The sequence below is a fragment of the Macrotis lagotis genome, chromosome X (assembly GCF_037893015.1).
Source record: "Macrotis lagotis isolate mMagLag1 chromosome X, bilby.v1.9.chrom.fasta, whole genome shotgun sequence".
In the NCBI taxonomy this organism is placed as follows: Eukaryota; Metazoa; Chordata; class Mammalia; order Peramelemorphia; family Peramelidae; genus Macrotis; species Macrotis lagotis.
The window spans coordinates 187,042,810-187,068,504 of NC_133666.1; the positions used below are offsets into that span (position 1 = coordinate 187,042,810).

General features: G+C 36.5%; 1 protein-coding gene across 4 annotated transcripts in view; it reads left to right on the forward strand.

Annotated features, from left to right (window-relative positions):
* FRMPD1 (FERM and PDZ domain containing 1) overlaps positions 1-25,695 on the forward strand; it is a 263,914-nt gene that overhangs the window by 61,514 nt on the left and 176,705 nt on the right. For 3 of the 4 annotated variants that reach the window (XM_074200548.1, XM_074200546.1, XM_074200547.1), the window contains one exon: positions 4,579-4,682. The gene's annotated coding sequence lies outside the window, so the exon portion shown is untranslated. Of the gene's footprint in view, positions 1-4,578; positions 4,683-12,964; positions 13,057-25,695 lie in introns of all 4 variants that reach the window. The other variant, XM_074200549.1, reaches the window with a different exon arrangement.

The window sequence follows — 25,695 nt, forward strand, 5'->3', positions numbered from 1 at the left end:
AACTAATTATGAAATATTTCCTGTGGGGTGTTATCTCCATCTAATGTCCAAGATCCTATAGTCTTTTCAAATTAACGAAGGGCTTAATCACACATTCTTATGGAGTTTTAGGAAAATTTCTTAACAAATTTATATTTGTGAATACAGATTTTGTTATCTGGGTCAAAATTGATTGATTGATTTGTTGACCAATTGGATCATTCTGTCCCTAAATCAATTGAGGTAGGGAGGAAAACTCCTTTTCTTTCACTGAGTACATTCTGGACAGGCTGTGATTTCATTTACTGAAAGGTGAACTGTGATGGAAGTCATGGAATGTCTTTCCTTAGAAAATAATGAAATAATCCCTCCTTAATAGAAGCTCTCCATTCTAATGGAGAGGATAGCAAGTACTCTCTATCCAACTATCTATCCATCTGTTTATCTTTCTATACAATACACATCTATGAATACACACACATTTGAGTATATATGTGTTATTCATATGTTTACACATTTATAAAGAATAAATATAAATAAATGAAAGAATTAGGGATGGAGGGTACTAGCAATTAGGAAGAAAAGGAAATATATGAGTTTATAGTGTGGTGTGACAACTAAGAAAACTATTAATATAATTTTCACAGCTTTATTAAGAAGAATATCATGATGGAGTAAAAGAGTGATTGCTGTGCTCCATTTGGGAATTCTGCATTTTATCAAGAAGACTAATAATCAAGAGAATGTCCAGAGGAGGAAATTCTCTCTGATAACTGGATTATTGCCTTGCATAAGAGAATAAATTGAAGGAACTGGGGATCAAAGAACTAGAGAAGACTTAGGGCTTTATGATCATGGTCTTCAAGCCTTTGAAGAGCTATAGATTAGAATGACACTTGGTCCCAGAGGATAGAACCAAGAACAAAGAGAAGTTGTTAAAAGACAGATGTAGATTTTTACATTACAAGGAAAAACTTGCTAATAATTAGATCTTCACTAACAGTATGAACTATCTTCAAAGGTGGAGGTTTCTTCTTTGCTGGAAGTCTTTTTTTAAAAAAAAATTTTCCCCTTGGATCTTTCATGTCCCAAAAAGGAGAATCCCTTTTAACAAAGTAATCATCTCCTAGACATATTGGGAAAGTCTGACCCACAGGCAGTATAAAGCCCTCAAAATCATTTGGTCTGGCACTGCCACAGCAACTGCAGACAAGATTCAAAGTTCATTAAATCTAGAAGCTTTTTAGAAGTTAATTAATTAGATGTTTGACCAAAGATAGCAGGTTAATTTCAAGTTGATAATTTTGTATGACCTGCTAATGATGCAATAAATATCCAATGGCCCTTGGCAGAAAAAAAGAATCCCCAAAGGGGCAGCTAGGTGGTGTAGAGGATAGGGCACTGGCCCTGGAGTCAGGAGGACCAGAGTTTAAATATGACCTCAAATACTTAATTGTCTAGCTGTGTAACCTTGGGCAAGTCACTTAACCCCATTGCCTTAATTAAAAAAAAAATTAATTCCCCCAAATAACCTTATAACAAAGATTTTTTTAAAAGAAAGAAAAAGAAAAGTTTTAATAAAAATGATTAACAAGAAAGTTTGACATTATATGTAGTGTTCCATATCTGTGGACCCCACTCTTTGTAAGGGAGTTGTCTTCTCATTTCTCTTCTTTAAGGCAGAGGTTGGTCTTTATAATTTTGCTACATTCTATTTTTTCTTTCCATTTATGTTTTTTCCAATTGTTCCCTTACCTTACTTTGCATCAGTTCATGTTAAGTCTTTCCATACTTCTCATATTTGTCACACTCATCATTTCTTACCACTAAGCAAATTCTTTTACATTCATTTGCCAAAGTTTGTTTAATTATGTCCCACTCAATGGGCATTCACTTTCTCCCCTAGTTCTTTGCTATCATTTTGGTTACAGGAAGTCTTTTTTTTTGACTGATGAGCTTCTGAGGGTATATCTTTAATAATGGAATCTCTGAATCAAAGGATACGAACACTTTATATGCATAATTCCAAATAGCTTTCCTGCAGGTCTTTTAAGCAAAAGCTGTGTGACTTATTTCCCAGGTACACTTATACAGGGAACTCATTTTTTTTTAAAGTATGGCTTTGAATAGATTGCCTCTAGGATCCTTTTGAATGGTGAGATCTTGTGATCTTTTGACTTCACAATTGGCATTAACAAGAATGTAGTTTTAAAAAACACAGAAGGGGTGGCTAGGTGGCACAGTGGATAAATTACTGGCCCTGGAGTCAGGAGTACCTGGGTTCAAATCCGATCTCAGACATTTAATAATTACCTAGCTGTGTGGCCTTGGGCAAGCCACTTAACCCCATTTGCCTTGCAAAAGCCTAAAACAAAAAACACAGAAAAGGGGAAAATAATTGCTCTCTTTATTCATATGGATAGCACTATATTTTGCTCCTCAGGGATAACAACTAAAATAAAGAAATATATAAATAATCTAAAAATTGACCTTTTGTTTACTAGAAAACATTCCATAGACTTTATTAAGAACAAAAATGGAATAAATTTAAAAGCAGAGCCCATCAGAAATTCTCATCCCAAGAGGAAATTAAGTGATGAAACATTTTGTTGTTGTGCTGGCTCTGAAATCCTAATGCCCTGCTGTAACTTGCCCCCTGATTTGTTCATCAAAACAATCGATATGCTGCTTAATAGCATCCAGACTTTGCAAAACACTATCTTTTTTCACTATCCATTTGGGCAATTATTTCAGCTTCTCACTCTTTAAATCTTCTTTGTGCTTGGCCCCAAGAAAAGTTGAGAAAATGAACCTCCTTTTCCTCTTTGCAAAGGCAGGAAACTATTGGGTGTGGAAAATTGCATAGACTGTCAGACAGCATTGATTTGTTGATTGTCTTTGATTTCATCTTCTGAAAACTGCTTCATCATATCCTTTGACTTGCAGAACTGCTTTTAAAAAAATCTTTTTTAAAACAGAATTCTTTGTTACAAGGGATGACTTGCTGGGTTGGGGAGGAGAAAGGGATATATTCAGAAATGAGGTGATATAAAAACAAAAGATGTAACAAATGTAAAAGAATAACAAATGTAGAGTGTATAAGGTAAAAAATATATAAAGAAGAAAATATGATATGAAGAGATATGTAAGACAAAAGATGTAACAAATGTAAAAGAATAACAAGTGAATGTAGAAAGTATAAATAAATATAAGAATATATGATATAAATATAAAAACAAATAAAAAATAAAAATAAAAATAACAGGTGAAGGATAAACCATTTCTTAAGGGTTTGCATAAGCAAGGCTCTGTGTTATGAGCTAGGTTATACAAATACAAATTAGCAAGACAGTTCCTGCCCTCAAGGAACTTCTGGTCTAAGGGAAGAAGGCAGCAGTACATAAAGGAGATTAGAAAAAGTAGGGGGAGAAGAATTGTTTATTCTAGTGCACATGCTTTGGAAATGACCTTGAAGTGATTGAGGAGGCCTGGGACACAGAGTCAGACTCCAGGTGATTACAATGAGAGCAGGTTAAGGAGGTTGGCTGTCATTTTGGCAGCATGGACAGGAAATGACAGGGAAGCAAATTAAGATTTTTTTAAAAATAAACTTATTTGAATATTTGTGTCGAGAAAAAGATGTTACAACTAGAGATCTGTTAGAAAAGGAAAGGACCTTATGGGTCATCTGATGCAACCCACTCATTTTCCAGTTAAAGAATTTAATAAGATTAAGTGAATTGTCCAAGGGAACATAGAATATGAGAGTGGGATTTGAACCCAGGACCTGACTCCAGTTTTAGCACTCTCCACATTGTACCACGATGCTGAAAAGTCAAAGGTATTATTTCAATACCTGCTTCCATTCTGTTTGAGAGGAAGAATAAAAATGAAATGAATTAGAAGAGAAAAAATGGAACCTCTGGTGGATAATATTTCTAATACCTTGCTAAAATGTAGTGAGATAGTCTGATGGATTGGAAAGAACTCAGAACTTGAAAGTCAGAAGACCTGGGTTCTAGTTCTGACTTTGACACTTAGTTGTGTGACATATGACTCAATTTTCTCATCTGTAAAATGGTGACATCTACTTAACCTATGTCAAAAGAAGTTCACATGAAATAATGACTATGAAAGTGTTTTAAAAGCTATATATACTTTTCAGTTATTTTACAAAAGTCTTTTAATCATTGAAACTAATAAGTAGCCTGATAGTGTGGGGAAGAGAAAGGATCTGGAATCAAATTGATTTGGGCAAAATACATGCTCTTTTTTGGATTTTAGTTCTTTCAGTTGTAAAATGAAGAAGTTGTATTAGATTACTTTAAGATTCTTTCTAGCTCTAGATCTATCATCCTAAGCTTTTTAGATAAGACATAATATGTTTGACCTCATCCTGACTTCCGCTACAGATTGGATTAATTTATGAAGATATAACAGGGTATTTAATTTTTTACATTTAAAAATCACTTTATTACTCTAATACAAGTGCCTAATGAAAATTATATACAAAATGGGGAAATTTTTCGTTTTTATACTGGGCTCAGAGTGCTTGGGAAGGAATAAGTAACATTCAGTCTCTCTCTTTCTTTGATATAGGTTTAAAAGTGAGTTCTATATTATCTTTTTCATCTGCACCCTGAGATTTTTCTCTTCGTGAAGAGCTTCTGTTAATGCTGATGGGAGTCCTGCCCATAGATGAGGTAAGACAAAAATAGTGAGCCAGTTACTTTGAGCACACTGATGCCCCAGACAAGTGATCTGCCAAGGGTCATTGCACAAGGAAAAGAAGTAAAGCCAAAAAGCATCAGCTCCTCCTCAGTTTGGAGAACTAAAAGGGGGACAAGTGGATGGTCCCCAAAGCACTTCTCTAAGGGTTTCAATAAAAAGGACCTGTAATTTGTGACCACCATCACAGACTCATTGAGGGAATAATTTTCCCTGCAATGATTTGGTTTCCCCCCTTCATTCTCTTTCTGGCTCTCTTTGGGGCAAGGGTACTTAAGCTGTATAGAGGCTATCTTAAAAGTTGGTGAAGTTTCAATCTTTAATAGCTTTAAAGGCTTCTAGAGTGTTAGTCACTAGGACTAAAAATGGGGGAAATAACCAATGTGGAACTCAAACCAATAACAAAGAGACCTCTTCAAGTTCTTTCAAGTTACCTGAAAACAGTGAGCAGGGAGATGTAAGAGGCCTGACCCTGACAGAATGGGGCCAAGATGTTTATGGTACACTAAGAATTCTCTTTATAATACTTCACATGATATGAGTTAAACAAAAACAATATAAAACAAAAAAAGTCCTTTCAAGAAGAATGTCCTTTTAGTCCTTGCTCTTTATTCTCTCAGTCACTTTCCAGTCTTCAGTGAAGTTTTAACTTTACTAGGTAGACATCGGATAGTCATTGAAGGCTTTTGAGTATATTAAGGCTTTTTGAGTATATTAAGCTTTAATAACTTAAACCACATTAAGACTTTTGGGACATCCTGTTTATTCCCTCAGCACTTTCATCTTTGGTTCCTGGCCTTTGGCTTTGTAGTACTATGACTCTAACCCTCAGCTGACTGGGGCAAGGAGGTAGGTAAGGAACTCTTGAATTATCATTATAAGTTATTAAGAGTCAAGGTTCTCGACCTGTCTTGGGTCTGAGAACCTGGCTTCTTTTTAAAACTGTTGATTATTGTATTTCTTATTTATTTCTTATTTATTCATTTATTTATTTACTTATTTACTTATTTACTTATGGCGATGGGGTTTGAGTAACTTGCCCAAAGTCACACAGGTAGGCAATTATTAAGTGTCTGAGGTTGGATTTGAATTCAGGTCCTCCTGAATCCAGAGCCAATGCTCTATCCACTGCACCACCTAGCTGACCCCTGATTATTGTATTTAAATATAATTGACTTCCTTTGTATTTTTTTTTTGTATTTAAAAACATCATTTTAAGTAGTGGTCTATCAGAATACCAAAAGAATTTATGACACTCTGAAAGGTTAAGAATCCTGTCCTAGAGACATTTTAGTATCATAGATAAAGGGTCAGCTTTGAAGTCAGGAAATTATGAATTTTAATCTGTGATTATTCAAAAGTCTCTTAATCTCCTAGTCTCTCTTCCCCCCAACCCCCCAACAATCCCTAAACTATAAATTGCAGAATTGTCAATCTGCATTGAAAGAGAGAGTTTCTATATTAGGAATGCCTTTTACTGATAAATCACAGGTTCAGATACAAAATAATAATAATTATTGTAATGAATTGCATTTATACAGCCTTCTATCATTTAACAATGCCAAATATATTTCTAGGCACATATCCTAGAGACATCTCAAATTCAAAACACATCTCATGCAGAATTATTTGTCTTTCCCCAAACTATTTCTATTACTAATGCTCCTATTTCTTTTGAGGGCACTAGCATTTTTCCAATCTTCCTAGTTTGAAATCTTGAAATCAAACCCATTTCTGCTCTCTCCTTCGCTCTCTCCGGTATTCAGTTGCCAAGTCTCTTTAATACTGCCTTCTTATCTCTCATAACCATTTTATTTTCTTCTCCTCACAAAATCTTCCCCTAGTTTATTCCCTCCTCACCTGAATTATTATGCTAGTTTTCTAATCTCTTACTCTGCCTTTAGAACCCCTTTTTAAATCCTCCCCCACACTTCCTAAAGCACAGATTATATTATCCCCTAGTTTAAAAAGTTTCAATAGCTCCCTTTTGCCTCTAGGATAATACATTCTTCTGTTTGTCCTTTAAAAACCTTTACATTTGGACTTTAGCCCAACTTTCCAGGTTTATTGAACTTTCCTTCATGCACTTTTAAAATTAAGCCACACTGACCTGTCTGCCATTTTCATTCTGTCATTCAGTCATATCTGCTTCTTCATGACCCCATTTGGAATTTTCTTGGCAAAATTACTGAGCAGTTTGCTATTTCTTTCTCATTTTACAGATGAGGAAATTTAGGGAAACTTGGTTAAGTTAACTTGGTTAAATGATTTGCCTAGGGTTGCATAGTTAATAAGTGTCTGATGTCAAATTTGAACTCGGGTCTTTCTGACTCTAGGCCTCTTGTTTTATCCAGGCACCCCCTAGCTGCCCAAGGCTAATTGGTTAAATGTTACTGGAATGCATCAATAAAAATGGGACAAAGAGCTGATCAGGGTTCAAGTCAAAGCAGAGTAAACAGACTTCCCTCCCAACCTCCTTCAGGGTACCTAGGAATACCAAGCAGGGAGATGGATTTAAGAGACCCAGATAGAATGGAGCAAGGGTGTGTGCATGTTACATCAAATATTCTCATTATAAAGTTTCTTCAAAGAAGCATTAAAAAAATAGTCTTCTTAAGAAAGAAGGTTCCTTAGTCCTCTTCTCTGTCCTCTCATGATCACTTTCCAGGCTTCAGAATTAACAGCCTCTTTGGAATTCAGTAGGTACTGGGCAGTCATTGAAAGCTTTTGACTAGAAAAGTTACATGATCAAATGGTGTATTAGGAAGATGACTTGGGCAATAGCATGAAACGTGCATTGGAGAGGGACAGAATTACTCAGAAAGCCCCCAAATCTGTCATGAAATTAAAAGTAACTATTTGGGGATATTTTATTTTGAGGGTTGAAACTAGACTATCTCTCAGATTAATGTTACCTATTAGCTCATTGTGGTGTTGCTGATTAACAATTGGTCAAAGGTAACACAAAAGTTGTGCTTCTGTGTAATCAAAATGATTCACAGGTGAACCACACCTGTTTCTATCCCAGAAGTCATTTAATTTGACAGTTTCATGGTTCATCAGCTTCTCTATCACCCTTTCCATCCTCCACCGACTGTTGTCTTCTCTTTGTCTTTCCTCTCTTAACTTCCCTAACTGTCTTTCCTGGTTAAGGTTTTTTTACAGTAGGGATTCCCTAATCCTTCTGACTTAAATTTTGCCCCTTGAATCACAGCTGGTTCTTTCTAATTAATCCTTTCCAGTGAGATTGATAACATATGTAAAGATTTTAGAAACCTTAAAGTGCTATATATATTAAGGCATTCGTTTTCCTGAACTCTAGGAACAATACTGAAAGGTACAGGGAAACTAGAGAAGGGAGGAAACTCTTTCAAAGATCTGCAAAAGGCCAAGATCACTGGTTCTAGTTAATGTGTTTGTTCTCTCTCTCTCTCTCTCTCTCTCTCTCTCTCTCTCTCGCTTTCCCTTTCTCCTCCCTTCCTTCCTTCACTTTCTTCTTCATTCCTTCTTTCCTTCTCTCCTTTTTATCTCTTCTTCCCTCTTCTGTCTCTTTCTCACTCTTCCCTGCTTCTCTCTTTCATTTTCTCTCTCCCTCCCTCTTCTCTGTTTCCCTCCCTCTTTGCCTCTTTCTGTGTCTCTGTTTTGCCTCTAATTCTCTGTCTGTTATTCTATCTCTTTATCTCTTCTTCCCTTCTTCCACACACCCACAATTTTCAATTTGATTCTTTATTCTGCTTTAAGTTAGAGACCAATAGGTCTATCAGGGATCGGACACTTTCAATTAGCAAACAAAAATGGCCAGCAACTCAGTGATAAATCTACAGTTTATTGTCTACTAAGTAATAGAGCCCTTTGAGTGGACTTGGAAATAAAAAAGACAAAAACAACAATCCCTGTCTTTGAGGTATATTCTATCCCACCCTCTCACTTACCTCTACTTGTCAGACAGGTAAATCAGACCTCATCCCACAGAACTCCACAGAATATAATAGCATGTCCAGAAGCAAAGGAGTAACCAGGATTTAACAGAAATTAGCAGAGTCCTGGGCAGCCCAGGAGCAGCCACAGGTGATTAGTGCAGACATCTGAGGAAGCACCAAACCCACAGGAAAGTCAAGTTCAGTAGCATGTATCATTATTAGTGGTGTCTGCCAAAGCTCTACTTCTATTAGTAACAAAAATATAGGGGGTGGCTAGGTGGTACAGTGGATAGAGCACCAGCCCTGGAGTCAGGAGGACCTGAGTTCAAATCCATCCTCAGACACTTAATAATTACCTAGCTGTGTGGCCTTGGGCAAGTCACTTAACCCATTACCTTGCAAAAAATATATAGATATGGGAGAGAAGATAATGAATGATCAAGGCCAAAATACCAACTTTATGCAATTTAACACAATGCTGAAAAAAGGTACAGAACCAAGCAGACCATTAGAATGGGAGCTTTTTGAGAGCAGGAGCTGGTTTTTGTTTATCTTTCTTTTACTCTCAGAACTTAGGACAGTGCTTAGGACAGAGCCTACCACACAATAGGCAAAAGTGCTTTGACTTGACAGAATGAAAAGAAAGATCAGTAACCAAGAGCATAGAGCATCATTGAAGCTAGATTAAAAAACTGAGAGCTGGTTTGCTGGCCCCCTCTTTTTTTAATGTTTTTTTTTGCAAGGCAATGGGGTTAAGTGACTTGTCCAAGGTCACACAGCTAGGTAATTATTAAGTGTTTGAGGCCAGATTTGAACTCAGGTACTCCTGATTTCAGCACCAATGCTCTATCCACTGCACCACCTACTAGCTGCCCCTGGTCCTTTTTGAAGTTATCTTACTTGGTCCAAGGGCACGAAAAGGCTTCTTCCCCACCCCAACTTCCACAGGTATAGTTTTAAGGTGGCAACATTATTTTTAACTTTAGGAAGCAAAAACCCGGTAAGCAAACATCTCTTAGTTTCTGGAAATTTCTTAGAAATAAAGTCCAGAGGACATTTTAAAGATCTCTGTGAGAATTAATTGACTGAGAACTGGTCTTTCCCCTTTATACTAGTGCACTCTTCTATTATATTCTTTGAAAAAAAGCATGAGACACATGGTAGCTTGCTCATTAAATCACACTGCCAGAAAGTGGCTGCTGGATTAGTGTTAATGGATGCAAGCTTAATTTAAATTAAGACAGAGACCCATCTAAAGGGGGGGGGGGGGGTTCCCTGAAGAGTCTCCATAAATTAATTTCTGAGGTCTTTAGAGAACATTTAGTTTGCAGACCCAGAATTTAAATGTTTGTTGTTTGCTAGTTAACTGTAATGATTTTCCCATACAGAACCATAACTAGAAATTCTACCACCTAGGATAAGGGGGATGGGTGGGTCCGGTGGTAGAAGAAGGGAACCAAAGTCAAAACCATGGGAATGGAGCAAGGTTGGGTTGGATCTGGAAGAACTCACCTGTTGGGTATAGATCCCATCTTCAAGGCACACAAACTTTCAATTTTACTGTAAGATAGGGGAAAGGGGCTTTTCTGTAAGTCATTTATGGTTGAGTACAGTCATGGTAGAGCCAGTGAGGTGGCTCAGTGAATAGAGTACTGGGCCTGGAGTCAGGAAGACCTGAGTTCAAATTAAACTTTAGACTCTTGCTATGGACCCTGTACAAGTCACTTAACTTTTATCTACCTCAATCCACTGGAGAAGAAAACAGCAAACCATTTCAGTATCTTTGCTAAGTATTATAAGCAGTCACTAAGAATCAGACACAACTGAACAATAGTAGTAGCAGCAGTCTGCGTGGAGAGGTAGGGAAGGTTCCTAAGGAAGTTTGGCCAGTGCTCTCTTAATGCCATCAGTATCATACCCTCAACTCTCCTCACTGAGCTGCAGAAGAGGCAGGATTCTCTTTTACCCTGAGTGTAGTGAGAATATATAGCAAACAGGACAAGAACTAGCACAGGCAAGGAAGTGGGTATGATTGTTATGGACAAGAACTGTCAGCAAGAGTGGCTTGAGACCAGTGACAAGTGATAAATTTGTATTCTATTTTATTCTCAGTTGTTACCTACTACTATGAATATTTTGGTCCAAATTAGAACTCTGTTTCTGTCTACTACTTCTTGCAGTAAATTCTCAGTAGTAGGATCATTAGATCAAAAGGTATCGATAAATTTTATCCCTTCTTTCTGCATGTTTTCAAATTGATATACAGAATGGTTAGACCAATGCATAGATAACCCCATCCACACTGGATTATTGTACACAACCTCCTATAACTTTTTCCATCATTTACTACTATTTTTGTTGTCTTTTTCCAGTTTGCTAAGTGTGAAGTTAAATCTCAGAATTGTTTTAGTTTGTATTTCACTTACTATTATTAGTGATTGGGAGTACATTTTCATATGACCATTTATAATTTGCAATTTGAAAAATTTATGCTGAACTTAAACATGCCTCAAAATGAGCATATCTATATATATTGCAGCTCCCTAAAAAGGATCATATATGAACCATAAATCTCTATTTCATGCTGCTTGCCTTTTTTAAGTATATAATTAATCCTACACATTAACATTTAAAACTGTTCTGCTAGTCTGTGCTTCTTTTGGAATTCTCTTGTGTTCTTTTTTGTGTATTTAAAAAATGCTTAAATGGTCCTTCTTTGGTTTATCATTATTGCTCTCCCCAACCAGTACCCTAGTCCCAACTTTCAATCCCTACAGAATTAAAAACTGAGTGTGTGGGTGGGGATAAGCTGGGTAACAAATAAGCAGAGTCAAGAAAAACATGTCTATATAAGTGGCTGTGTCCAAAAATGTATGTTTCTTCCTGAACCTTCAGTTCACAATTTCTCTTTCAAAGAGTAAGTAGGATGTTTCATCACATGTTCTCTGGAAATATGGTTGGTCATTGAATTGATCAGAGTTCTTATATCTTTGTTTTGTTTAAAATGTTATTACTTTATCTATTATCACAGTTCTGTTCACTTCATTTTGTATCAGTTTATTCTCTGATATTTGCTGTCCCATCATTTATTACGACAAAATAATGTTTCATTATAATTCAAAGATCATAATTTGCTCATCAATTCCCCAATATCAGGTCAAGTGTACCCCTTTACATTCTAGTTCTTTTTCCTTTCCTAATCCCTTTCCTTTATCAGTTTCCCTAGATCTAACTTTCAGGTTGCTATGGTAACCCCATCTCTTATTAAGGTATCTTGGGGCAGATTCCTGTTATTCTGAAAATCTTGCCTTCTGCTTTACTTGGATATTGGGAATTGTGATATTAAAAATAATGCATTTTGCAGTATAAATACTATACTTATACTAGATCATGCTAGGAGAAAAGGAACGAAATGCTTCATAAAGATCATGGTTTTCATGCCTTAAAGAAAAGGCAGAAAACTTGTTCCTCCCTAACAAGTTCACTTGAAAAGGCTTAGCTGATAAAATGAGCAGAACTATAAACTTTGAGCAAAATCTTTACACAACTTACATGTGAAATGAATCATTCTCATAACTTAAATTGGTTGAAGCTTTGTTTCCAAAGAGTTTTGTTTTGAGATTTGTTTGTAAATGAGATTTTTTTCTATTAGAACAAAGGACTTTGGTAATATTACTGTAATATTAAAAGTATTATAAGCAAAAGTTATAGATACCCCATGAACTTAGATAAGTAATTTGGTTGTGAGTCTCTTTTTCTTTTTGGAATGTCATATTCCAGTATTTCCTCTCTTTTAAAGTAGTTGCAGTAAAGTCATACGTGATCCTGATTGTGATTCCTTGATATCTGATTTCTTTCTGGATATAGTATTTTATTTTTCTTTTATATAGAAGCTTTGGATTTGGTCTGTGAAATTCATGAAAGTTTCATTTGCAGGATTCTTTCAAAAGGTGATTAATATGTTCTTTTTTTCCCTTTATGCTCTGGTTCTAATATATCTAGGTAATTTTATGAAATTACTCTTGTCTTTTGGGTTTACTCTTGGGACTGCTCTTAACTTGTACTATTTCTTCATTATATTTGGAATTTTCCTCATATTTCCCAGGTTGCCAGACTCAGCCCCTGACTAAGCTTTTGGATAGGGTTAGGTATGGAGCTCTGCAGACCCTTCCTCCTGGTCCCGTTCCCTCTACAATTTGAATATCATACTTCTGGAGGGGGGTGACTGGGACTTGGTCACAGCCTCTGTCACAAATCTTAGCTTTTGTCTTTTTCTGGTGGCCCATTGTGAGTGTTGTTCTCTCTCTGTCTCTTTCTCCCTTTACAATCCACAATAGGGAGTTGACCGTGGTTCTTGCTGCTATGCTGTCAGGGCTCAACTGGATGTCAAAGCACCCACTGGACTCAGACTTCCTGGAAGCTCCTGATGGTAGGTCCCCAGGGCTGGTGACTCCTCATATAGCTCTGGCAGGAGCCCTGACTTCAGGCCTCTTGAAGGGATCTGAATTGAGCATACCTGCCTGGCTCTGTCTCCTAGGACAGAGAACTTCTAGGGCTGCCTCCCTCGCTGTGGCTCCAAGAGACCAAAGCCAAGATTCTTTGGCTTCAGAACCTGTTTCCCAGTAATTGGGCAGTTTTCAGGTTTCCCTGGTATCCTTCCCTAAATGCAGATCCAGGTTTTGAATAACAGCAACATTAACAACAGAAACAACTAACATATAGCATTCACTTCATGTCAGTTATTATGCCTTTTCAATTATTATTATTTTATTTGCTCTTCTCAATAACTCTGGGAGGTAGGTACTATTTTTACACACATTTTAGAATTGAAACTGAAGCAGTGGTTAGATGACTTGCCCAATCTGAGACTAGATTTCAACTCGTCTTTCTGACTCCGGGCTCAGTGCTTTATCTATGGTACCAAATAACTGCTGCCTATCTCATTTTTGGTTTTCTTCTTACATTGTTTGGGTTATTGTGTATATTATTTTCCTTATTTATGAACTATGTATCATAATATATACTTATGAACTCTTCACCAGAACATGAGTCTTCATATATTTCTCTGGATTCTTTATATTTATAATTTCTTATGGTGCAATAATATTCCATTATATTCATGCATCACAATTTCTTCAGCTATTACCCAAACTTATTTAAGCTATTTAGCTACTTTTGTCTCTTGTTAATATAATAATAATATATAAGCCACCTCTCTTTCCCTCTTGCAGGATCAGTATTATGATATCACCCCTTGGGGTTCTCAGTTACTCTGAGAGATTTCTGAACACTATCTTTTCTTGTATCTACCATGGACTTGACCTTCCCACCCCCAACTGGCTGCATTTTCCTCCAGTTATTAGGGGTCTATTACTAGAATACCAATTCCATTTCACAACTTACCACCAATAGCTTTTACATTAACACCAAGCAAAACAAATACATGCACACACACACACACACACACACACACACACACACACTAGAACAGAGTAGGAAGGGGAAGGGAATAAGCAATTATCTGTCACCCATCTCTTTTGAGAGATTTCCCAATACCTCCAAGGTACAGTATCCCCTCACACCAGTATCTGGAGGAGTACACACAAACTTAGCTCAATTCCTTCATAGCACTAATTGCTCCAAATTCATGACTACAGGTGAATTCACTGTCAGGTGGATTCTTATTTTAATTTTCTCTGGAATGGAGTCAGAAGTTTATTCTTTTTTTCTTTCCCCCTTCTCAAGATATTGGGCTAGCTGTAAAGAAATCTGGGATATTGGGTTCCCTCCAGACTTCTTCAACCTACAGTCACAGAAATTCTGCTTACTCCACTTCAATCAGAAAAGAATAATTGCAGAGGACCAGGCTCGGACTTTTTTCAGATATATGTTCTGAAGGTGGAGGAGTCCTTATCCCTTACAGCATAGACTCTCAGCAAGAGAATCAATAAAGATCCCTCCAAGAATGAGTGAGGCAAAAGATGGCAGAGTCTGAGTCTGATAGACTTTTTTTTGAATCATTCCATAGCCAATAGAAGAGTCTCTTCTTCGCTAGTCTCACTTTCACTTTAGTCAACTGGAAACAGTTATGAAATATCCAGACTCTCCAAGATACTTCTATCCCAGATCATCATGACTGTCCTGGAAGCAGGATTGGAGCTCCCCAGAGTCTCCATGTGGGGAGCTGCTCATATAGGCACACTATATACCATTTAGGCAATTAGTCAATAAACATTGATTAAGGGCCTTCTACGCTAAGCTTGGGAGGAGATACAAAAAGAGACAAAAAACAGTCTCTGCTCTCAAGGAGCTCATAATTTAATGGGGTAGATAATAAACAAATAAATATGTACAAATAATTCATATACTGGATAAATAGAAAATAATAAAGGGGGAGAAAAATGCCAGACCCCCATTACAAAAGAATCATGAATTTAAAACTAGAAGAATTATCTCATTTTGCAGATCAGAAAACTAAGGTCTAGAGAAACTTGTGACTTGCTTAGTCCCAAAATGAAGTCAACAGAAGAGCCTGGGATTCAAACCCAAGTCTAAGGCTCTTTTCACTGTATTACAATAATTTCTCATTGAATTAGAAATATTCCTTGAAGTAGGGGTTGAAACATGCCTCAAATTTTGCCTTCTAGACACTGAGCTCAGTGATCGAGAATTTTTCTCTGGCTTCACATCCTGATCTTAACCACATTGGTCAACGAAAGAGTTTAATGTAATTATACTGATAGATGTCAAGAAATACATACTGCTAATCACGAAGTGTAATCTCCTAAAATTCTGTGTCTAGAGCTTTTAGCCTCAATTAACTCCACAGAAGATAATGGAGGGCCATTAAGGCCCTTTCATTTTGAGTACAGTTATTCAGACACGTTTCTTTTATCCTTTGCTGGAATGTTTCTTATGAAAATCTGATTCTAAGCAAAGATTCCTATATTAGAGAATGATAGATAAGAGTGGTCAAAATGTTTTCCTGACTATTATAAATAATAAAAAAAAAGAAGAGGAATAATACTAGGTAGAACATTTAATACTAGTCCTGCTTTTATCTAAGTTACATTCAAGAAATGCCTAAACAGCATTTTTCTAGCACAATTTTTCCTCTTCTCTTTCTTATGCACAGGAACAGTCCTGTCTTACAGAAATTCTATTGGTTCTTTATTTTCTGTTTATCTTTATTTTTACATTTTTATATTTTGTTTTTATTTTTAATTTATTTTATTTTAAAATAATTTTTATTGATATTTTCTGTTGCTTACATCATCACAGTTATCCTAAGTATCCTCCCCTGTCTTCCAATAAACCATTCTGTATGACAAATAGTATTTTATTTAGAGAGGGGGAAATAAGCACAACTGATCAATACACTGAGAAAGTCTAAAAACATGTGCAATGTATAATACCTGTGGAACTTCTCTCTCCATGAAAGGATAGGTTGGGGGTGTCTTCTCATAACTCTTCATTCAAATCTTTGTTAATCTTTATGATTTTGTTAATTTACTTTTGATCTTTCCATTTACTTCTTTCCATTTACATTGTTGTAGTTACTGCCTATATTATTTTCTTGGCTGTGTTTATATCACTTTGTTATCAGTTAATACAGATCTTTCCATGTTTCTTTGTATTTATAATACACATTATTTCTTACAGGATAATAATATTCCATTATATTCATGCCTCATAATTTGTTTAGTCATTCTCCTATTGAAGTCCTACCTGTTCTTTAAAATTCAAATACCTCCTCCTCCATGAAGCCCTCTCTGATCTTAACAGCCACATGTGATTCCTTCCTTCTATCAATATCAGGGAATAGCCCCCCCCCCCCAACATAGGCATAGCTGGCAAAGGGAGGAGTTGAAGACAGTCCCTGAATAAGTTCTAGGAAGTAGGAGTCTGCTGGTGTATAAATGAAGCTAAAGATCAGTCATTATTTGGTATCAGTCCAGGCCACAATCTGAGTTTAAATCCAGTCTTAGATACTTTTTAGCTGTATGGCCCTAGGTAAGTCACTGAACCTCCTAGTGTCTCAATTTCCTTATTTGTAAAATGGGAATAATAATAATAATAATAATAATAATAATAATAATAATACCTCCTTCCCAAAGTTGTTGTGGGAATCAAATGAGATATTATATAAAACTCTTTATAAAACTTAAGTGTCAAATAAATGCTATTACTATTATTATTATCATTATTATTACTGAGTCTAAAGAGATCTATAATAGGAAAAGTATATGTGAATGATAATGAAGCTTTGCTATCAGATATAGTTTAGCACTGCCTAAGTTAATATCAGTTGAATTTGATCCCAATTTCTGTCCTTAGCTCAAAATTTTCTTGGTCATAACAAAAGCCAGTGATTACATTTTTACCCACTGGGCATCAAGACACATTGGGCTTCTTTGAGCAGTCTCAGCTACCCTTGGTTAATGGGCAATTGGGAGAGCTTATTTTTGATAGGATGATGTCCTTAATGGAAGAAGTGTGAAGCCTACTGAGAAAGTACAATTGGCATTTTGAACCAGAGTTTTGGACAATGTTTCATTATTTACACTGAATATAAAATACTCTAGTGTTGATGTCAGATATACTAAAGAAAAAGAAAATGTTGCTCTAATATAGTAAATATTTAATATGTCTTTATGAAAGCTTAAATATGAGAAAGAGAATATTGTTGAGTATATAATTCAATAAACATGCTTTATTAAATATTACTATATTACTGATATCCATGAATAACATTTAATGATGTATTAATAAACACTTGTTGTTGAATTGATAAGCATCTATTGAATGGGGTGTTTGGTGAGAACTAGCATTCCAGGTGTAAGGACTTGCCTAGTCCTTTTCAGGGCTTCTCAGCTACTTTTGGAGTCCACTTTCACCCAGCTCTCACCTGTGGCTCCAAGAAGGTGTAACATGCACAGTGAATACACTCCAATAAAACTATTTCTGCAGGCAGGATAAACTAGATTGAGAGTAATGGATAGGCCTCAACCTGGTCGGTGACTTAGTGTGGTGTCTACCCTAAACATGAGAATGGGAGGATGAAAACAATTTGTTTCAATAACCATGAAGGCATCTAAGTAATTTGGAGTGCTTCGAATATGGTCAAACATGGAAAACACCAAGGTTATCAATTGCATCCAGACCATCACCAGTCTCTTGACTTTTGTCTTGCTGATGGACTTCCATGACTCTAGAAGAAAGAGTGAAGTTAACAATTTTGTGCAACTCTAGGTCCCTTAAATACAATTCATAAGTAAATTAAGATATCACCCAGTAATGTCATTGGCCCTCTTTAAAATTGAAGGACCAGTGACAACAACCTACCACAAACTGGACACTGTGATTGGACCTGGGATGAAAACTAAGGAAAAGGACATTCCCTGCCCTTGAGTAGCTTATAGTATAAGTGGATACAGCATGTAGGTGCATATATAAATACAAGATATGTAAACAAAAGTTATTTTTAGGTACAATAGAGGATTATACTAATGACAGGGGACTGAAGGAAAAGTCCCTTAAAGGATGTGACTCTTGAGATAAGTAATTGGAGGAATGTAAGGGCATTCCAAAAGATATATGAAAAGGGAAATCTTCTAGGTATTAGTTTGTCTTTTATCCCTAAGGCAATAAGAAGACAATGAATTAATTCCATGAGTTATTGATGTAGTTGTTAATCACACTGAGATTTCACCAAACTGCCAAAGGGGTTCATGAGGCACAAAAAAAGTTTAAGAACCCCTTCTTATGACTGTGTAGAAGAAAAGACCCAGGACTGGGGTACATTCACACATAGGGATTAAAATATAGGTATTGATCTTGCAAAGGAAGCTGAGCAGATAAGGAGGAGAATGGCAATTAAACAGCAAGGAAAAAACAACAACCACCACAAAAACCTGAGGGAAAGGAGAGTATCCAGAAAGAAGGGAGTAGTTAATAGCATCAAACAACCATAAGAAGATGGAGGACTGAGAAGAGGTCATTGGATTTCAATATAAAGATAGCATTGGTGACCTTGGAGGAAGGGGAGTTTCAATAAATAGTCAGGAGCTATTTGGGGCTGGGGAATTGATGCTAATGAAGGGAAAGTGGCAGTAGTATCCTTTAAGATTCAACTCAAGCATCATCTTCTACATGGAATCTTTCCTGATTTTCCCATCTACTACTGCCCTCTCTCCAAACTACATTGCATTTAACTCCTTAGTATATATTTATATATGACATTTAGGAGTATAGTGAATAGAGTATTGGCTGGAATCAGGAAGACTCATTTTCCTGAAGTCCAATCTGGCCCCAGACACTTACTTGCTATGTGACCCTAGGCAAGTCTATTTCTGCCTCAGTTTCCTCAACTGTAAAATAAACTGAAGAAGGAAATAGTAAACCACTCCAGAATCTTTGTTAAGAAAATCCTAAGGGGCAGCTAGGTGGTGCAGTGGATAGAGCACCGGCCCTGGAGTCAGGAGTACCTGGGTTCAAATCCAGCCTCAGACACTTAATAATTACCTAGCTGTGTGGCCTTGGGCAAGCCACTTAACCCCATTGCCTTGCAAAAAAAAAAAACCTAAAAAAAAAAGAAAAAAAAAGAAAATCCCAAGTGGGGTATGAAGAATTAGACACAACTGAAGGGGAAAAAAAACCCTACAAAAAACAAATATAGTTGTGTGTTTTTTCAAAAAGGTACCCCAAAAGATGATTTGAAGCTATTAAAAACTAGGAGGAAGCTCAAGTGATATAACTTAGATAGGTAGAACTTCATTGGATCTAATAGAAAGGAATGGTCAGGGAGGCATGGAGATTTGTTAGAAGATAACAAATCACACAGACAGGGCTGAATTAGAGGGGTGTCAGAGAAAATGATTAGCACTGGATCAGCAGGAAAGATATCGTAGAGAGAGAATCAACAGGATTTGGTGACATGATGCAGTATAGGAAAGAGGTGTAAAATAATGACTTCAAACTTATGAACCTAGGTAAATAGTAGGGAAGTTTAGAAGAGACATGTATTTTGGGAAGAAAGATGATTAGCTAAATGCTTTAAAGCTATTTTACTCTATGAGAACAGAGGAAATTATTCTCTCATTGTGGGATAATTATATCCCACTTCCACCCTGAGATGGGATTGGATGAAAGGATTATTTTTAAAGCTAGGTGGTATAAAGGTCAGAGCACTAGAGCTGGAGTCAGGATGACCTGAGGTCAAATCCTGACTTATACATTTACTAGCTGTGTGACCTTGAGCAAGTCACTTAGCCTATCTCAGTTTTCTCATCTATACAATAAGGGAAATAGCACCTATTTCCCCAAAGTTTTGTGAAGCTAAAATGAGATATTTCTTTTTTTAAAATGAGATATTTCTAAAGCACTTTGAAAACCTGAACATTCTACATAAATGTAGGTTGTTATTTATATATCAATATGACAGGGAATATTGGTGGGCTAGGTGTGCAACTAATAGTGGTGCTGTCAGAGTTCTATTTAGTCATATCCAGCTCCCTTTACTTTCTTTATCTACAGAGTGCAGTGTTCTATTTTATAATTAATTAGTTAATTAATTAACCAACCATCTGTACATCTGTATGTGTATGTTGGATGTAATTTTATCACCAGGTGGTACAATCCCCTCAAGCTGTCAATCAAATAACTACAAAGGAGTGGACCGTGCTTGTGACCGGTGATTACAGCTCTGCCTCAGTGGTCACCAGATAGTATTTTGAATACACAGAAGTAACCCACCTCCTCTCAAAGCTACTCACTCTTTCCCCCAGGTAGCAGCCACTTCAGACTCCAGATTCTTCACAGATTTAGGAAAAAGACCTGAATATGTCAAGAAATAACAAAAACAGGATAGATCTCTCTCACTCTTCTCTGCTGTTAAGATCCCATCTCTGTTTTAGGAGGGTCTGCCTTTTCATTTATAAAGTTTACTTGTTCCCCCCCCCCCCTTAACAGCTATGTGATTTATTGACGCATAGTAAGATAGCCATCATGCAATAATCTAAACAAAACAAAACTATAAAGAAAAGGTCATAATGAGATTTCTATACAAAATGGACTCCCTCCTCTCCTTTTCCCATCCCTACTACCAGCTGGTAGAAAAGACGAAAGAAAAAAGAAAGAATTTGGCAAGTTTTATTACTTGAGATTTCCTTGGCAGCCGTTCTGAGGAAATAAGGGTAGAGTTTCACAGGTTTTTGAAATTTGCCAAGGTTTGCCTCAGCAAATGCTTGGAGGGAGTGCTGCTTGCTGTAGGTTGACATGTCTCCAGATGGCTTCATCTCAACTGTGGTTCATGGGAAGCTCATCTCATCAGACTCAAATCAGCCCTGGTCTACTCCATTTCCATTGCACTGTTTCTCATCTGCCATAGTTCCCCAAGAGTGATCCCAGTTTTCATTTTGCTCATCTGTATGCAGCCTTCTTCCTATTCTCTTCCCTCTAGCTGCTCGGAAAGGAACCCCAATGCGGAGTCTCTTTTCTGCAAATTTTTTTTTTTCTGTAAAAATGTGCAGCAGGAAGTCTCTTCATGAGTAGAAGAAATGGCAACCCAAGTATTCTGGAAAATGAGTTTCCCCACACAGTTCCAACCTTCTCTGCGGCCTCTCTATTCCATTAGTGGCAAGCGTTTCCAGGAGGCACTAGAAAAGCCATGCTACATTAAGAACTTCTATCTTAATTGCCATTGGAGGGAGTTTCTTCCCATTGAATATTTCAAATTGATTGCCTGAGACTTGAATTGGACATTTGCTTCAAATATTGTTAAAGTCATGCATTGTCCCAACAGTTCTCCATAATTTTGTATACTAACTGGTTTTGACTACAACGGTTAGGAAATAGACTTCCTGTGCCAGTATTGTTTCACCATTTTATTGCTGTTCTAACTTTAGTCACCAATGCCAATCTCACATTTTAAGAAGTTAGAATCTTGCCTTTGCCAATTGCTGCCAGTATGATCTTGAATAACCAATCAGCAAGCATTTAATAAGTGCCTACTATGTTCAGGCACTGTGCTAGGGACTGGGAAGGCAAATATGAAGAATAAAACAATCCCTACTTTTAAGGAGCTTATGTTCGAAGATGAAAGACAATTATAATATAAATATATAGTATATACCTGAAGTCTTTAGGTATATTATATACCTGAAGTCTTTAGGGAAATTTGAAGCTTTAATAGTTCCAAATAGCTTAAAATTTCTCTAAGACTTTTGGGACACCCTGTATAAATCATAAACACAAATATAATATATATATATACACATATATATATACATATACATATATACAAAATAATTAAATAATGCTTTGGGAAGGAGGGTACTAATGGATGGGAAAAGTGGGAAAGACCCAATCATGCTTGAGTTGCATCCTAAAGAAAGAGAAAGTTTCTCTGAGAGAGAGAGAGAGAGAGAGAGAGAGAGAGTATGTTATAGGCATGTTAGACAACAGATATACATGGGAATAGAAGAATGAATGTTTTGTGTAAGGAACAGAGAGAAGACTGGATATCATGGTGTAGAAAAAAGAATGATATTGATGGTGAAAAGACAGATTGGGGCAGTTAGTTTAATTTAAAAACTAAACATAGGACATTTTATTTTATCCTAGAGACAGTAGGAAGTCTCTGATGTTGATTGAAAAGGGGAGTCACACCACTAGATCTATACTTAAGGAAAATTACTTTGGAAAAGTAGTTTTTGAAAATTGGCTAGTAGGTAAGATAGACTTGAGTGAGGAGATAACTGAGGCAGGAAGACTGATTGGGTAGTTATTGCAATGATCTGGACAAGAGGTGATGAGAGGATCAAAGAAAGATGGTTGTTGTGGGAGTGTTGTCTGATGTAGGAGATGTTGTTGGGGTAGAAATGAAAAGATTTGACAACTGATTAGATTTGTTGAGTGAAGAAGAGTGAGAAAGCCATAATAATCCTGAAATTACAAACCTGGGAGTCTAGAGAGATGGTGATGCCTTCAATAGAAATAGGGCAGTTTGGAAAAGGGGAGAATTTGGGAATAAAAGGTAATGAACTCAGATTTGGACATTTTGAGTTTTGAGATGTTTCTGTGATCTTCAGTTTAAATTACCCAATAGGTAATAAGTTATGTGAGACTATACATCTGGGAGAACCTGGAGCTTTATATTTAGATCTTAGACAATTAAGCCCATGGAAGCTGATGAAATCAAATGAGATAGACTAGAGGGAGAAAGCAAGAGTACCTATGACAGAACCTCTGGAAATACCCACAGTCAAAAAGACATGGATGACAAAGTAACAAAGAAGACTGAGAAAGAATGGTCAGAAATGTAGGATAAGAGGAAGTTTCAAGAAAGAGAAATCTCGGGAAAATCCAAAGAAACTATTCAGGAAAAAAAAAAGGTGGCCAAGAATGCAAAATAGTACAGGTCAAGGTGGATGATGTCTGAGGTTGGTAACTTTGGAAAGAGAAGTTTCAGTTGAGTGATAGGACAGGAAGCTAGAATGCAAAAGGATTGAGGAGTGAGTGAAAAACATGGAAAGACTTGTATGAGATAATGAAGAGTGAAATGAACAGAACCAAGAAAACATTGTATACAGTAACAGCAATATTGTTTTAAGAACAACTTTGAGCAAATAAGTTATTTTGATTATTATAAACACCAAATTAGCTATAAAGTACAAATGAAGATGAAATCTCCATCCAGAGAAAGAACTGATAAATAGAAGCATGTATAGAATAATTTTACATATATGGCCATTTATTTGTGTATACACACACACACACACACACACACACACAAATAGCTATATATACCTATTGTATATAATGGTAGCCATATCTAGGGAGAGGAGAGGAAGGGGAGAAAGAAAGGTTAAAAAAGAAATCTAGATGATAATTTTGTTGTATATTTTAAAGTTATGTAAGTTGTGCAGAGCAGATTGCCAGTTTCATATACATCATCTTTTTTGTTCTACTATGCTATGGAAATGTTTGTTTTATGTCTTAAATTCAGAATAAAGTAAATTATTTTTTAAAAAACTGAGGAGTGAACTTGTCAGTTGAGGAAAGGAAATAAAGGCAGAAAATACAGAAAGTTTTTTCTGGGAGTTTGTCTAAGAAAGGGAGAAGAGATAAAGCACAATAACCTGAGGAAATGCAGAACCTAATACAGATCTCTTAAGGACTGAGGAGACTTGGATATTTGTAAAGATGGAAAAGAATCAATTGATGGTTCAATCCAGAGATTGAAGATTTGTTCAATTTAAGAAGAGAAAACTGAGATAAATAAGCTTGTTAAATGACTTGTCTGAAGTCATAAAGATTCATCTTCCTGAAATCAAATCTAGACTCAAACATTTACTAACTGTCTGACCCTAGACAAGTCACAAAACCCTGTTTGCCTCAGTTTCCTCATCTGTCAAATGAGCTTTCAAGAAAACCCCAAAGTCAGTCTCAAATTTCATTAAATCACTTCAGTAAATCCTTTCATATGTTGAGGCACTCTCCTCTCTGTCCTTAGTTAGGAGTAAAAATGTTATCTTAAAATTATTGTTGAAGGGAGTCCAGGCCTAACAATTATGTCCTTCCCTCACCCTGCACCAAAATAGACATTTTACTGTTTTAGACCTCAATGTCTCCCTCTATAATACAGAGAAAACAGCAGCCTTTCTTCCTTGTGAAATGTGATGGTTTTGCTAAGTCTTACAAGTTCCTTAGTTGGTCAAATCCTTTGAGTTCCTAGGATAAGATTTGTTATTTTTATTAGTCAGCAGCTAGATGCCAGATGCCAGCACACACCAGATTAGGCTGAGCTTGGGACAGTTGGAAAGTTTAGTTAAGTTACTACATAATATCCTTCTACCATTTATAGAAAAATACCCATTAGATATGGACAAGGCAAATTCAGTAATACCAACTAGGTTTGATTGAAGTCAATTCTTACCAGTAGGGAGAACATGTCAGTATCGTCCAGAGAGATGTGTCTAGAGGAAAGGGTATATACATCATAGACATGTAAATTGCTTATTAAATTAAAGTAAATTGAATCACAGAATATTAGATCTGGAAAACTTATAATAGTAAACAGTCATATGACTTTTAAGCATGATGCAATGGAAATAACATTGGTTTGGGAATCTGAGAACCCAGATTTAAATTCTACCTCTGTGTGACCGCCTGTGTGACCTTGGACGACTCAACTTCACCATGCCTTGGTTTCATCATCTGTAAAATAAGGGAATTGGTCTGGATGTGTTGTGAAGTCCATTTCAGCTCTGAGTCTATGTTCCTAAGATAAGCTTGTTTGACTCTCACAACAACTCTGAATGTTAGGCGCTATTATGATCTCTATATTAACAGATGAGGAAACCAGGACTCAGAGAGTTCATACAGTTAGCATCTAAGGTGAGATTTGTACCCCTATCTTCAAGTCTCCAAGTCTACCACTCTTTCTGTAATGGTATGCTAACTTCCTGGAGGATACTTCAAGCATCTATGGTTTAATTTCTTGAAGTATTCATCATCATCATCATCATAGCAACTGGTATTTTTACAGTGCTTTAAGGTTTGTAAAGCATTTCCCACATTTTATCTTATTTTATTCTCAAAACAACCCTGAGAGATGTGCTGTTATTTTACAATTGAAGGACTTGAAGCAAACAGAGGTTAAATGATTTTCCAGAGTTATGCAGCTACTGGTGTCTGAGATTAGATTTGAGCTCAGGTCTTTTTTAAAAAAATTATTTATTTAAGACAGTGGGGTTAAGTGACTTGCCCAAGGTCACACAGCTAAGCAATTATTAACTGCCTGAGGTAGAATTTGAACTCAAGTCCTCTTGATTCTAGGGCTGGTACTCTAGCCACTCTAGCCACTACTCTAACCACCTAGCTGCCCCCAAACTCAGGTCTTTATGACTCTGGGCAAGACAATTAGATGGTTTGGTAGACAGAATGCTGGGTCTGGCATCACAAGAACTCACCTTTCTAGGTTCAGATCTGGCCTTAGGCATTTACTAGCTGTGTGACCCTGGGCAAGTCACTTTATCCTGTTTGCCTTAGTTTCCTCAAATGGAGA